The 13681-nt window shown below is 37.9% G+C and overlaps 1 protein-coding gene across 1 annotated transcript in view; it reads left to right on the top strand.

Moving 5' to 3' along the window:
• The window catches only part of NTNG1 (netrin G1), a 414307-nt gene that overhangs the window by 330548 nt on the left and 70078 nt on the right, over positions 1 to 13681 (top strand). The window lies entirely within an intron of this gene.

The following is a 13681-nucleotide window of genomic DNA, read 5'->3' as shown; positions in this document are numbered from 1 at the left end:
AATAACCAAACCAAATCTAGACTAGCTTTGCTTTTCTGTTCAGCTCCTCAGATCTACTTTTTCAGTGTCCATTTCTGGTGGGAGAGAGTAGTCTGTTTGTGAATTGAAATTTTGTCAGTTTTCTGCAGAGAGGTGGTGTATGCCCAGATAAAATCGCTGTACCTACTTCCTCTGTGGTCATGACAGAGCCACAGTATTCCTGACGATTTGATCAATGAAGGCCACCTGTACAGAGGTACAGTTACTTAGGAAACCAAAGTTCATTTAACAAAAATATAAACAGTCCTATTTATCTATACTTAGTACCCAACAAACAAATTGAACTCTCTCCAATGGACTGAATATGGATTTCTAACAATTTAGAAAAGTAGAGAATAAATGGCAATGAATGCCTTGGGCATATTCATTAGAACTCAAGGAAAACACCATGAAACCAGGGAGAAAGAATATTGTTAATGCCTTAAACTCGGTTTTGTGAAGGCCTGAAAGATGCAGATTTGTGATCATTGCTCTTTCTGGATGAAGGAAGGAAAAAGTAATCAGTACTTCCATTTCTCTCTCCTAAAATACAGTGAGGTGTGTCTTTTTGACAACTTAGGTTGCAGTTTGCTAGAGAAAGGGTGTAAAAATACATGCTGAATTTAATAGAGTACTAGAGATTTGTGAGAAAACTTTTAGTAGGAATATAAGTAACCAAAAAAGAAATCACCCACCAGTACTCTATCAACCCCAACTTTTCTGAATTAGCAATGCAGAGAATATTCTCCCAGCTGTCGTGGGAGAATCAGCCCTTAGCTCCCTCCTCACCTGTAAGAGAGTGATCCCCTAGCACAAGTCTGAAATCCTCATTAAGAACACGCCCAATAGCCTTTCCGAGCAGAATACATATATCTTTATGTATCACACCTTTTGTCTCCAATGCTTTGAACAACTGCTGAATACTTGATTAGAAATAAACTACTAGGGAGGTGGCGATAATACACTAGAAATGCAAGGAAGACTCTTCCCTATGGCTTCAGCCAACACAGGCTTTCGTCCTAGGGGCTGTGCCACGCAGGGGGATGGCAGTGTAAAGAGTAGCAGCTGAAGAATTGCAGTCCCCAACAGCCATCTGAAAAGCAACACTCTGATAATTTGGATAAAACAGCTTCTCGTTTCTTATAAATGCACAGTCAGGTCTTCCAATTTCTAAATCAGCCCAGTTTACTTTAGCTTGTGAATGGGCCGGAACACTGATTTGTTAAGCCCTAGATGTGTTAAACACCATGAAAATCGGCCGCTTTGTAAATAGAAGTTGTGTTCCACAGCCAGTTAGTGATCAGCCTAATGCTACAGCAGCCTCTTTGTGATCTTGTTGAAACAGCATCAGAGATACAGACTTGCAAATGAAAACCTTCAGCTTTAATCGTCTAATTTTTCTGCTTTCCTATCTCCCTTGGCATTGGCCTAACTGTATCTATTGCCACAATGTGCTCCTTTCAGGCCTTGACAATTGCATTTGCACATGTATTTCAGAGCAAAAGGGAACCAAAGAGAAGCAAGCTGAGAGAGATGATTGAGGCTGCTAGGGTGATCTGGCCTACCACAAGTCTCAGAAATGGATAGATGGAAAAGTAGTTCTTTGGTGTTGGGGTGTGTTTCTGTTCCGAGTGTCAGCTGTGTGTTGCATGGACGCTCTGACTGTACTGCTCACTCGACATCTCATCCGGCCGTCTCCACCACATTCCCCATCTCCAAGCATCAGCAGATGTTGACCTTTTACACACTTAATCGGGAAATTCCAGTTTTGTTTTGCTTGGTTTTATTTTGAAATCAGTGGTGACCTGAAAGGATGCTTAGCTGTGCCTTTGGAAAATGCATTAACTTTTATTATCAGGAACCTAGGGAATTAGCTCCTAATAACTAACAAAAACCACGAACAAAAAGTGATATGCCCCTGGTTGCTCTGCTTAGAGTGCAATGGGTGTTTCCTCAGAGTCCAAGCGAACAGGATATAAGAGCTTCCAGGGGTCACCCAACATCACACATGATTAGCTTGCCTATTGCCTGGCTTTGAGGGGAAGAGATTTACAATAAGACCATCAAACTTGATTGTATTTCCTAGGCTGCTTCAATGGCCCTTGCACATTCCTTTTTTATGGGCTCAGAAGGCACTTGTCCTGTGCACTGGCGGATTCCTTTCCTCTCAGAGGGCAAGAATTCACACACAGATGACTCGCTGCCTTTTCTACAGAGCACAGGAATGGGGTTTTCAAGGTGCAAGCCAGGGAACAGGGAGCCACTTGGATTTTAACTAAGTTGGAATGTTTGCCAGGGTTTTTCCCTTTATCCCAAAGAAGGAATCCACAGACTAATTCCACCAAGAATGCAAGGAAGAGGCTATTAAAACTGATGTAACACCTATGAGACTCCGATCATCAAAGCGTATCTCAAGGAAAACAAATGATGTCGATTATTGATGTATGGAACCATGAATTCACATACATACACTGTAGCAGAAATGACTGTTGGTCTTAGAGCCCTAAGAGATTTCAGTATAGATCTCAAATTGTCAGCACCTACATTAAGGTTCAAATGAATGGACAGAATGGTCATCCTTTCTGATCATCTGCTAAAAATGTTTTTGAAACCAATTTCCCATTAAGGTCATTTGTACCTGCTGTTGTCTGTTAGGAAATAGATTTCCTCCCAGTCATCCAAAGGGTACTTGATTTAAAACTTGGTTATTCTGATGTGCTTTGGCCATGGCTGAAAAAATACTGGTGATACCATTAGCAATTAATGAATTCCCAAATAGATCTGTGGCCATTTGAGCCTTAGAATCTGTGTGTTTACTTCACTGGAGGTGGCAGTAATTCACTCAGGTTTAAGTTTTTTGTTTTTGTTTTTTTTAATAAAATGCATCATGCATTTTTAACTAAACATTCACAATTTTATCTAAGTGAACATTTGTTGATGCTGATGACCCAAACTGATAGTTGGTTCAGTGTGGGTGTTTTTGTTAAAGTGATAAACTAATCATCATATTCTAACATGTATTATCTGACCCTTAGTCCTGAAAAGCAAGTACTTTCACTAATTATGTTAAACAGTATATAATAAAGAGTATAACTAGACCAGCAAGGACTGGCCCGATGGACAAATAGCTTTGTGGGGGTGATGATCACCGCTTAACAAAGCAGGTGACAGATATGTCGGAGGTAAAGGTAGACCAGCCACTAAAATAAAACATTACATCCAGAGAGATCTTTCCTGACAACTGGAGTTTTTAAATCAACAGCAATATTTCTCAGAATAACAACAAAAGGGATGAGAGATGTAAGCATCGTGTGAACCTAGCTATATATTATTTCCTTCAATTACCTTCAAATAAGTGACGTGATAGGATGACGTGCAGAGAATTATTAATGAAGGTGTTTTGTTGCCCCCTCCCCAAGCCCCTGAACTTATTCAATTTGAAACAATAGTTCACTTAAGGGAAATGTTCCATTTCCCTGTGTTCTCTTATAATGAACATTGCTTTCATCACAGAGTTAAAAATTCATCTCTAATTTGGTTTAATTGGCAGGTCTATTAAACAAGGGAAGTACTACCTGCAGGGATCCATCAGACTGTTGAGAAAGCCCAGAGATGTTTTCAGACTTGAAAACATTCAATGCCAGTTGGAGACCTTGTCAAAGTTGTTTTCTGTACAGCATCCAAATATTTTTATTCAGTATCAATTTACTGTAGAAACCTGGATCGTGAGGAAAATCACAAGGTTTATGATTTTCCCACCCAAGGGTTATTAGTAATCGTGTTCATGCTATCCAGAGAGCTGAAGTGTTTGTTTGTTTTTTCCCTTTGCTTTACTACTTCTAAATCCCTCAAATATAAGTTCCCTTTGAATTGCCCTTTAGCTAATTAGGTTTTATACAACAAGAGGAAAAAATTATGAGACTAGAGTAGTGATACGGCAAATTGCATGGTGTGCTGTATTAATTTTGAAATGTTTGTTAATGTTCTAGAAGGAAAGCTTAAGGTCCTAGGTGAAATGCCTTTGGGAGTTTGTTTTATCATGTACCCAGTATCCTCATCACAGATCCATTTCATATTTGTGTAACTAGCATTTCACATTCATGAAACCTTTGTGGGTATCCTAAAGTTGAATGAACATTAGGACAGCTGCCTCTTTAATCTTGAAGAATAAATCAAATATTTTAATGGGAAAGAGGGAAGGAATCTCCTATTTTAAAAGATTTATTTAAAAGATTTTTAAAATATACGTATTTCCAAGAGAGGCTCAGCAATCTTTGTTGACAATTACCCACCTTGAGCAAACTGACTTTTTCATGTATTAACCTTTTCCCAGGTAACTTTAGAAGGTCAAGCCACTTTTTAAGTGTGAGCTGATATCTGTGTCTTTGCTGGTTATCCCTTTGTGGGGACATCTAGAAAATTCTAGCTTAAACCAAGATTTGCCAAGATCGCCAAAAGGTCCTATGATGAAGCTTCAAATATGTAACTGAACTCCCGCACTACAGCTGTCACTTCAGGGCTGTGAGTATCACTGGAATCTTCCTGGAAGACCTGGAGTATCAATGGAGAGCAGTCCAATTCACCCATTCACTTGCTGGGAAGAGTTAGGCAGACCTTTCTGCTTGGAATTTTAGGGAGATGTTCCCATGTATCAACAGAATTAATTCCATTTTATAAATGGTGACTCAGAGGCTCAGTGTGGCCAAGTAACTTGCCCAAAATCATAGGGTCAGGAAGGCCTAAGTGACTCTAAGAGCTACACTCATATCATTACACCAAATGGAAATGAGTGGAAAAGAAAAATTCTAGATTTATTGACTCTTACCCCAGGCTCTTTCTAGTCTACTACACTGTACTTCAAAAGGCCCGTTGGTCTCTGAATTGATCCATTTCTACACAGGAAACTGTAGTGTCCTAGAGAAAAATTAAAGTTCATTTTCCAGTACCTCACTTGTTGTCAAATAGAGACCTTACAAGCACGGTGTCTGAGGAAAGGGGGTAGAGGACTGTGATCCTCCACATCAAAAGATACCCGCCCCCCATGTGCCATGTAGAATGTGTCCTTCCTCTATCACCAAATGTCCCCAATATACTGGGGGAAAGAGAAAATATATAGATGTTAGATATTATAGGATATGAAACAGCTCATGATATTAGCTATGCAGATTGTGAAGCATGGCTGAACATATTCTGTGACAGTAAATATCTTTTTTTTTTCTTTATTGAGATAAATGTTTACCAGAAAATAAAATTTTGTATGCAATCTCAAGGAAAGACCTACCTAGCGGTAGTGAAACTGTATCTTCCTCAACCAGTTTAATGATGCTGTGTTTCTCAGAGTAGGCCGCTAGCTGAGAAGATTGTAGGATTGCCTCGAAGGCCCTAGGGATTTCTTCTGGAGAGCCTTCTGGTTTTCTGTAGATTCCTTTCTGGGTGTTAATAATGCTGTTACCAGATTCCCTAAGGAACCACAGCAATAACTGTATATACCCAAAAAGACCCAGTGATTTTATCTCTACCTGAAATTCTCCTCATGTGCCCTGGGAAGCAGGATACTCACTAACGTCCTCTCAGCAGAGGCTTTTCATATCCAGGGCACCCTGTTTCTTATCACATTTTAGAACCAAAACAAAACAAACAAACAAAAAATCAGTGTTGTTAGGAAACTTAAAGAGCAAACTCATCCAACTTCATAATTTTATAAAGAAACTGAGGCTTAAACAAATTGTCTAAATCGTAAATATGGATAGTCCTCAAGGCAGGATTCCAGCTCAATGTACAATCTCCAAATCAAGATTTTTTCATTCTGCCATGGCGTTAGAATTCACCGGGCCATTTCATCAAATTACCAAAGTATGAGTTACTACGTGGTAGACTCTTCTAGAAAAAAGAGTCAGTAAGCTTTCCTTTTGATGGAGAAGGATGGTCACATTTTACTCTGTCCTTACAGGCTATCCACAGAGTGAATTGAAAGCTCCCTACCATTCATGCTTAGAGAATGCCATGTATGTTAGAACACAACTAACCATTCTAAAGCAACCCTGCCTCTAAAGCTTTCTCGATTTAAATGAAATGTCTTTAGCTTTCTGCTTCAAGCTTGCTTTTCAGCTTGATTCACTATGGCATCAGTGATAGACAGTCAGGTTTAGCGATTCTAACATAGTCCTCTCCAACATACAGTGCAGAGAGCTTTCCTTGGTCCTTGGGGGAGAAAAGCTTTCTTCTAAAGCCTCATTTTTATAACTAGAATCTCAGTCAGTTTTCTCTGAATCTTAAAAATGGATTTCAGGTGCCACAACCAAATTGTCACATAACAGTTCTCTGTGAAGTTTTCTTTTTAATGAAAAAAATAATAATAATTTGGAAAAGATACATATTTGATTCATATTCTAATCTGGTGTGCTTCTAAACTGAAAGAAACTTAGAAATTAACATTTTTGCTGATTTTAATTTTTTTAAATATTTAAAACAGAATCTTTTCTACAGTATCTCAAAATAACTGCAGCTGTAATTAATTCGTTTTGATTGATGTAAGCCCTAGAAGTGGACTCTTCCCTAAGGTGAGCTATATCTTGACTGAGGTTTTTTACATGTCAGAATCACTTGCAATTGAGATTGCAAAAAATAGCGAGAGCACATTCATTTCCCTTCTCATGTCAGGAAGAACTATTTATAATCCCACAGTCCGAGTTTTATTACAATAGCAACCAAAAATAGAATAATAAGAGCTAACATTTATTGAATGCTCACTACAATGCCAAACAAATATTAACTCATTCAATTTTGACAACCACCAGCAGGTAGTGTCTTTAACCCCATTGTACAGATAAGAAAACTCAGGCACAGAGGTGTTAAGAAAATTGTGAAGTGGTAGAATTGGGATTCAAACCCAGCCTGAGCACTTATTTACCAGTGTTGTTGTTGTTAGGTGCTGTCCGATCAATTTCTTGCTTTTTTTTCCCCTAGCCTGGCATTTAAGACTCTTCAAAATCTAGTTCCAAGATATGTTTTCAGCTTTATCTCCTGCCATACTTCCCCCCAGGCACACTGTACTCTTGCTCACGGAGTTGCTCATGTGTTCGCCAGCAAATATGCCAATACATGCCTCCCTGGTTTTGCACATGCTGGTCCTTTGTCTGGGATTCCCTCCATCTTCTTCTCCTCCAGAATTTTGACTCAGAGCAACACCATGCCTCAGAGTAGAACTGTCCCATAGAGTTTTCTGTAATCTTTACGGAAGAGGTCTCCAGGTCTTTCTCCTGCAGGGCTACTGGGTGAGTTCAAACAGCTTTTGGTTAGCAGCCTCATGTGCCACCAGGACTCCTTATTTATGAGTACAATCAAACCAAACCCATTACCTTTCAGTCGATTCCAACTCATAACAATTCTATACGGCAGACTAGAACTGCCCGATAGGTGTTCCAAGGCTGTAAATCTCTACGGGAGCAGACTGCCACATCTTTCTCCTGCTGAGCGGCTGGTGGGCCCAAAACCACTGACCTTTCAGTTAGCAACCCAACACTTAACCACTGAGTAGCCACCAGTCCCTCTATTTATGTGTACCATAATTTCCCCTAAGTATATCATTTTCTAAGTTCACCATAGATGTAATTGAAAATTTATCATGACAATGGGATGATAGCATCCAATGAGCATATCTGATATTTTGTTTCTTTTGAAAGGGAGTCTTTGTAGGGTATGTGATTATGGACTCCATACTCCCAGAAACACAGTGTTTGGAATTCAGTTGAAGAGATCACTAAAACAAGTTCAGTCCAGTTGCCCAGATGTGTGGGACCAGAATCTTTAAGAAGAAGAGATTTTCATAAATGGTGATTAAAGACTAATTAGCCATCTAAGATCCCTTTGGAATCACATGGTGATTCCTCTCCCCATAATAATTTCTCCAATCCAGTTTGAAGTTTCACTGTGTAAATTGAAAAATCCATAATTAAGGCATGCAGCAATGATGTTCTCTTCACACAAGGAATTCCTAAAACCCTAGATCCTCCAAGGGCAAATGCCTCATCTCAGCAGAATGCATTCTTTCTTAAGTTGTAACGTGACCCTGCAAGGCCATGAGATAATTATAAGAATCACAGAATGTGACAGCTAAGAGAAAACTTAGAGATCTCTTATTCCAACAACTTCCTTTTACACATAAGGCAACTGAGATCCAGAGAAGTTAGCAGCCACAGAGCTCATCAGTGGCAGACCTGGGACCATACCCTTAACTTCTGACACCTGTTGTCCTTTGCACTACAACAAACTACCACTCTGAGACCTTCACATTGACCCCAAGATTTTTCTTGGCTGACTTAGGAAATAATAAAATTAATTAATTCTGCAACCACTCACCCAAAGGGCAATGCAAATATTTTTTACATATTTGCAATTTTTTTCTATTTAGAATTTATAACTACTTGAAACAAGTGGCCCACTGGTGAAGAATTCTTAGAGACTTCTTGTTATGCACAAACTTTCATTGGAATTGGATGTGATAACATAAATTGTCTCAATTACATTATTACTATAGCCTTCGGATTGCCTAATTTACTTCTTGGAATTAAACATTTATTAGTAATATTTGCTAAGTATTTACTACATGCCAGGATCTTAGAATAGGCTGAATAACCAGAGAGTAACTTGCAGTGGTTGTTTTCTTACTTGGCCTTACAATTATAAAACAAAATACAGTTTATGAAAATTAAGATGAAATGTTAATTTAAATGTTAAATTAAAATTAAATTAAAAATCTCATGATGGCTAAATGTGCCTGCACGGACAGTAACATGCTATAGGAATTTAGAGTATCATTTTTTCAAGACATTTGTTCTCCCAAGTAAAGTACATAGCACACAAAATTTTATTCCACTAGAGATACTGATAAATTAGATTAGGATTTCCATGTGATGGCTGCTGGTGGTTCTGAGTTTTGATTGTTCAGGAAGGTTAGATATCCAACATAATGAAAAATTTTCAAAGAAAATGCCTAATTATATTTCCAGGTAGAAGCAAGTCTCCCCTCTCCCCAAGAAACTATCTTAAGTACATAATACAGAAGAAAACTATATCCTAGATGGGGAACAAATTTTAAGTTGTGGTCTCTGTCTTGACAATTCCATACAGGTAAAGTAATCTTAACAGTTCAAAAGTAGAATGACCTAAATTATTTTTTAATACATATAGGAGGATCCTTAAACTGGAACCTCAGCATCCTGGGGGCAAAAACATATGACATTAAGAAAAAAAAAAGAACCTATACTAAAATATAGGTATGAACAAATATTTACTATACTGGAATATGGGATAAAGATTAATATATGGAGTTAATTTTCAAAGGTCATTTCTAAATTGATTTAATATAAGATTACGGTTTTTACTTAAAATTTTTGGCAAGGCTTATTAACAAAATAATAAACCATATTACGACTTTCATTCCGTCAAGACAAACAAGCCACTTAATGTTCAACATTAAACGTACAACCATCGCCCCCACATATGACCTGTATTTGCCTGTCACAGGAAGAAGACAAAGATCTATTTCACCAAATTAAGATTTCTTCATTTAGTGCTAAGAATATATCTAAATATATTCTTGATGTAAAACCATACCAATGAATATGAAATCTTTTTTTTTAAGTAAACAATTTCTAGGAATAATATTAGTTTCCTCAATATGAAAATCTTGAAAAGTCTTGCAAAACTGATCGTCAGGGATCAAATAGATTTGCTCTGTTCAATTCAATAACCATCCAACACCAAAATGCTCAAGTGAAAAGCAGCATTCGGTCAATAATTTACACATTCAGCCATCATTGTTGCTAGTTGCCTGGCCAAGTGGGCTCCAGCTCTTGGGTGACCTTGTTATCAAATATCTATATGATTAGTAACACCTGGACACAGGTGTGAAAAAACTATTACATTTTTCTTTCATTCATATATTTTGACAGATATTGCAATGCCAATATCCATATTAAAATTTCTTTTGCTTTGTGTATGTACTTAAATATACATTTTTTTAATAGGACAGCAAAAGTGGATCAGCTTTCCCACCCAACAAATGTGAAAGTGGAAGTCCCATGTTTCGCAAGAATGTTATTCTTTGTAATTTAATTATCTAGGAAATAGTCTGGTAAAAATACCTGTTTACAATAGCCTAGCCATTTGACATCAATTACTTAATTATCAGGTATTTACTGAGGCCCTCTGCAAGGCTCTGCCCTTTCTCATAGAGATCCAATCTAATTAGGAAGATGAGAAATGGACCTATGAAATTTTAGCTAGTAATATTAAAATTCATAGGAGCACTGGTGGCACAACAGTTAAGCACATAGCTGCTAACCAAACTGAAGGGTTAACAGTTTGAACCCACCCAGTGGCTCCACAGGAAAAAGACCTGGTGATCTGCTTCCGTAAAGATTAAAACAGCCAAGAAAACCCTGTGGGGCAATTCTACTCTGAGACAGGGTCACTATGATTCGGAATCAACTTGATAACACCCAACAACATTAAAACTCACGCCTACCCACATGTTAAGGAGCCTTGATGGCGCAACAGTTAAGTGCTCAGCTGTTGACAGAAAGGTTGATAGTTCGAACCCACCCACCCACTCCATGAAAGAAAGACCTGACGATCTACTCCTGTAAAGATTACAGCCCAGAAAACCCTGTGAGACAGTTCTGTTATGTCACATAGGGTAGCCATGAGTTGAAAATCGACTTGACAGTGCCTAACAACAATAACAACACACACATTAGTGAGTAATCAGAAGCCCAGACAGTAACATACTACAAGAATTTAAAGTCCTTGTGGACTTGGGTGGTCCGGAAGGACGCTGAGGAGATGCAGTTTTGAACTGGACTCAGCGGATGGTAGGACTGGAGTCCTGAAATGACTGCTGTAGTGGTCCTAGCCTATGCACCTCAGCAAAAATACTTTTAAAGCATGAAATCCTAAACCTAAGACTGGCTGTTCTCCTGCTTTTCTAGAGTCTTTTTTTTTTTTTTTATACCTTGGATGGAGGAAAAAAACACTACCAACTCCTAAATTAAACAACGCTTTTAATTATCTCTGGATTGGAACCAATCACTCTAGAAGCACATTCTGAGGGAAAAACATCATGAAAATATATACGCACCCATATACCCAATCCATGGATACGATTGGAAGTGTATCTGGGAATAGTCCCCTTAAACCAGAATCATCAGTAAGCCCTCTCTTTTTCTGAGAAATGGCATAAATAAAAATAGGAAATAGATCTTCTTTTCACAGATAATGGCTCACACTTAAAACATACCCCAAAGAATCTCTCACAAAAGACAAATGCAGCCAGTTCATATCTGTAATATAAATTGCGGAGAATGGAATCCTCAAGTGAGAAATTATTTCTTGAGCATTATCTTCCAGTTTCAGGCACCAGCTTTACATAACGGTTTAAGTTGCTAAGAGTCCTTATTTGGTTCTTTGTGTAAGAACAATCTACCTTATTTCAAAAGTCAATGTATAGCACTGCTAGGGAAGGGGCTATATATTTAATGTCCATTCAATTTTTGAGGAGTCATCAATTGCTTGTTCTTGCTTGGTGCGGGAGTCCTGTTTTGTTAAGTGCATCACAGCCAAGTTAAAGAGCAGATGTGTGGTTTGTGTCTTTGTCCAGTTAATTTTCTGTTTAGACTAAATGACATTGTAGTTGAAAATAACATACCCTGATTTTTCCTGATGCGTGCAGATCCTCCAAAGTTTAATAGGATATGGCCGAATATTTCCTCCCTTGAGGTTTCTAACCCCAAACAAGGTAGGAGCATGTAAAATTCCAACTGATAGAAAATCCCACATGTTTAGGGGGAAAATCTCACAGACAATTGACACTAAATAAAAACGTTATCATGAACGCCATGTTATTGAAAGAATTGTCATTTAAATATTTTTCTAATAGGGAGATTGTCCCAGAAAAAGCATAGTGAAAGACGTAGGGAAAAAACAAGATGGCGTAGAAGTTATAAGCACTCACCAAACTCACATGGGAGGTCGGTCCCAAGAGAAGTCCAGAGTTCTAGTGCAATTTATACTCCACAGGGTGGAGTATCAATAAGCTTTAAAACTCCTGAGTGGCACAGATATCCTTCTACTGTCTCCCTTTTTCTTAAGTAAACCAACTGCTATCTTTGTTGTACTGTTAGGGAAAACACATAAAGACAGTATTGTAACCTCCCCTGCACACACAGATGTGTTTTCCTTGACCATTGCTCCACACTGACTTGCCAAAATTTTGGAGCGATCTCTGTCTCTCTCTCTCTTACACATCATGACAAATTTTCTTTGTTGGCACCTACCCCTTTTAATCCTTTATCAATTAATATTCCTTTTTTACCTGCATTAAAAGCAACCTGTTTTCTGCCTGTCCTTAGAGCAGTAATTCTTTTATAACTTCCAATAAGTTAAAAAAAAAAAAATACACTGACAGCAGTGTGCTGACCACAGGAAGTAATAGAACTTTTAGTAACTGGGCAGTAAAATTCATAAAATTCAGTGTAATGCTAAATTCACATTAACATCTTGCCTATCCCAGTCCTATAGTCATATATAAATAGGGGTTTATTTTAATTAAAAAATTGTATTCTTTTTGTCTTCTTTCTTTCTCAACTAAAAAAAAAAAAAAAGGCACATCTTTGGCTCCTACCTTCCTCAGTTACCTACAGGATGTTCCTTTAAGCTCTAATGAATACCGATGGAGGAGGAAATGAGCAAAAGGAGGAACCAGGAAATAGCTGCTAAGCAAAACAAAATATATTAGCAATTTGTTGGAGAGTCAAATTGGAGGGACTGCATTTCCAGTCCTTGATCAGAGTGATGAAATCGAGACTGTCCCAGATACATATATTACTGGCAAATAGAATTATCTTAATCATCTGCTCCAAATGAATTTTTTCAAGTTTCTGCATATATATGTGGAAGAGGAAATACAGATCGAGTTCATCCCTATTAGTATAATTCTATGAGGATTCGGGGGAGGTTTAGCGGCTTTATTCCTTGGTAAGCTCAATGAGAACGTCTTCAGTGAAATGTCACTCAGTATTTCCCATTAAATTTCATAGTTGAACAAATTATACAAGACAGGATCTAAGTCTTAACACTTCTCCACAGTGAGTTTTGAGCTGAACAAGATTATGCATTATCAAAATTTGAAACACATCTCTTTAATTACTTTTGCTATGATTTTTTGTGTCACGGGACAAAAAGCTTATGGAAATGTCTTTAGGTAATGCCAGTTGCATTTTTGTAGAATGTGGAAATGAATTTTTTGAGAAACACCATAGTTAACAAAGGGCTGGAACTTGACATTTTAGCTAAGGGCGCACTTTGTAGCAGCAGAGGCCAGCTCTGTGCAGCCATAGTTTATCTTGTCAGCATCTGCAAAGAACAGAAGGCTGTATCTTGTTTTTCCTATTTTCACAAGGAACTCTTGGTGAATAATTAGAAAGAAATGGCAGGTAAACCTAGAGAGAAAACCCTGCTGTTAAGAAACTGATAATCATCACAAAGGTAATAGTTGCTGTGAAAAAGATCACTTTTTTTTAAGATAGGTATATTAGAGGTGACTTTTTTTTTTTTCTGGATCAAGGTTCAGATGAATGCCACTGAACGGCTGATCGTTGGAATT

Source organism: Loxodonta africana, chromosome 3 (genome assembly GCF_030014295.1).
Source record: "Loxodonta africana isolate mLoxAfr1 chromosome 3, mLoxAfr1.hap2, whole genome shotgun sequence".
Classification (NCBI taxonomy): Eukaryota; Metazoa; Chordata; class Mammalia; order Proboscidea; family Elephantidae; genus Loxodonta; species Loxodonta africana.
Note: the sequence above shows the minus strand (reverse complement) of the source record. Positions and strands in the feature narration are given on the sequence as shown.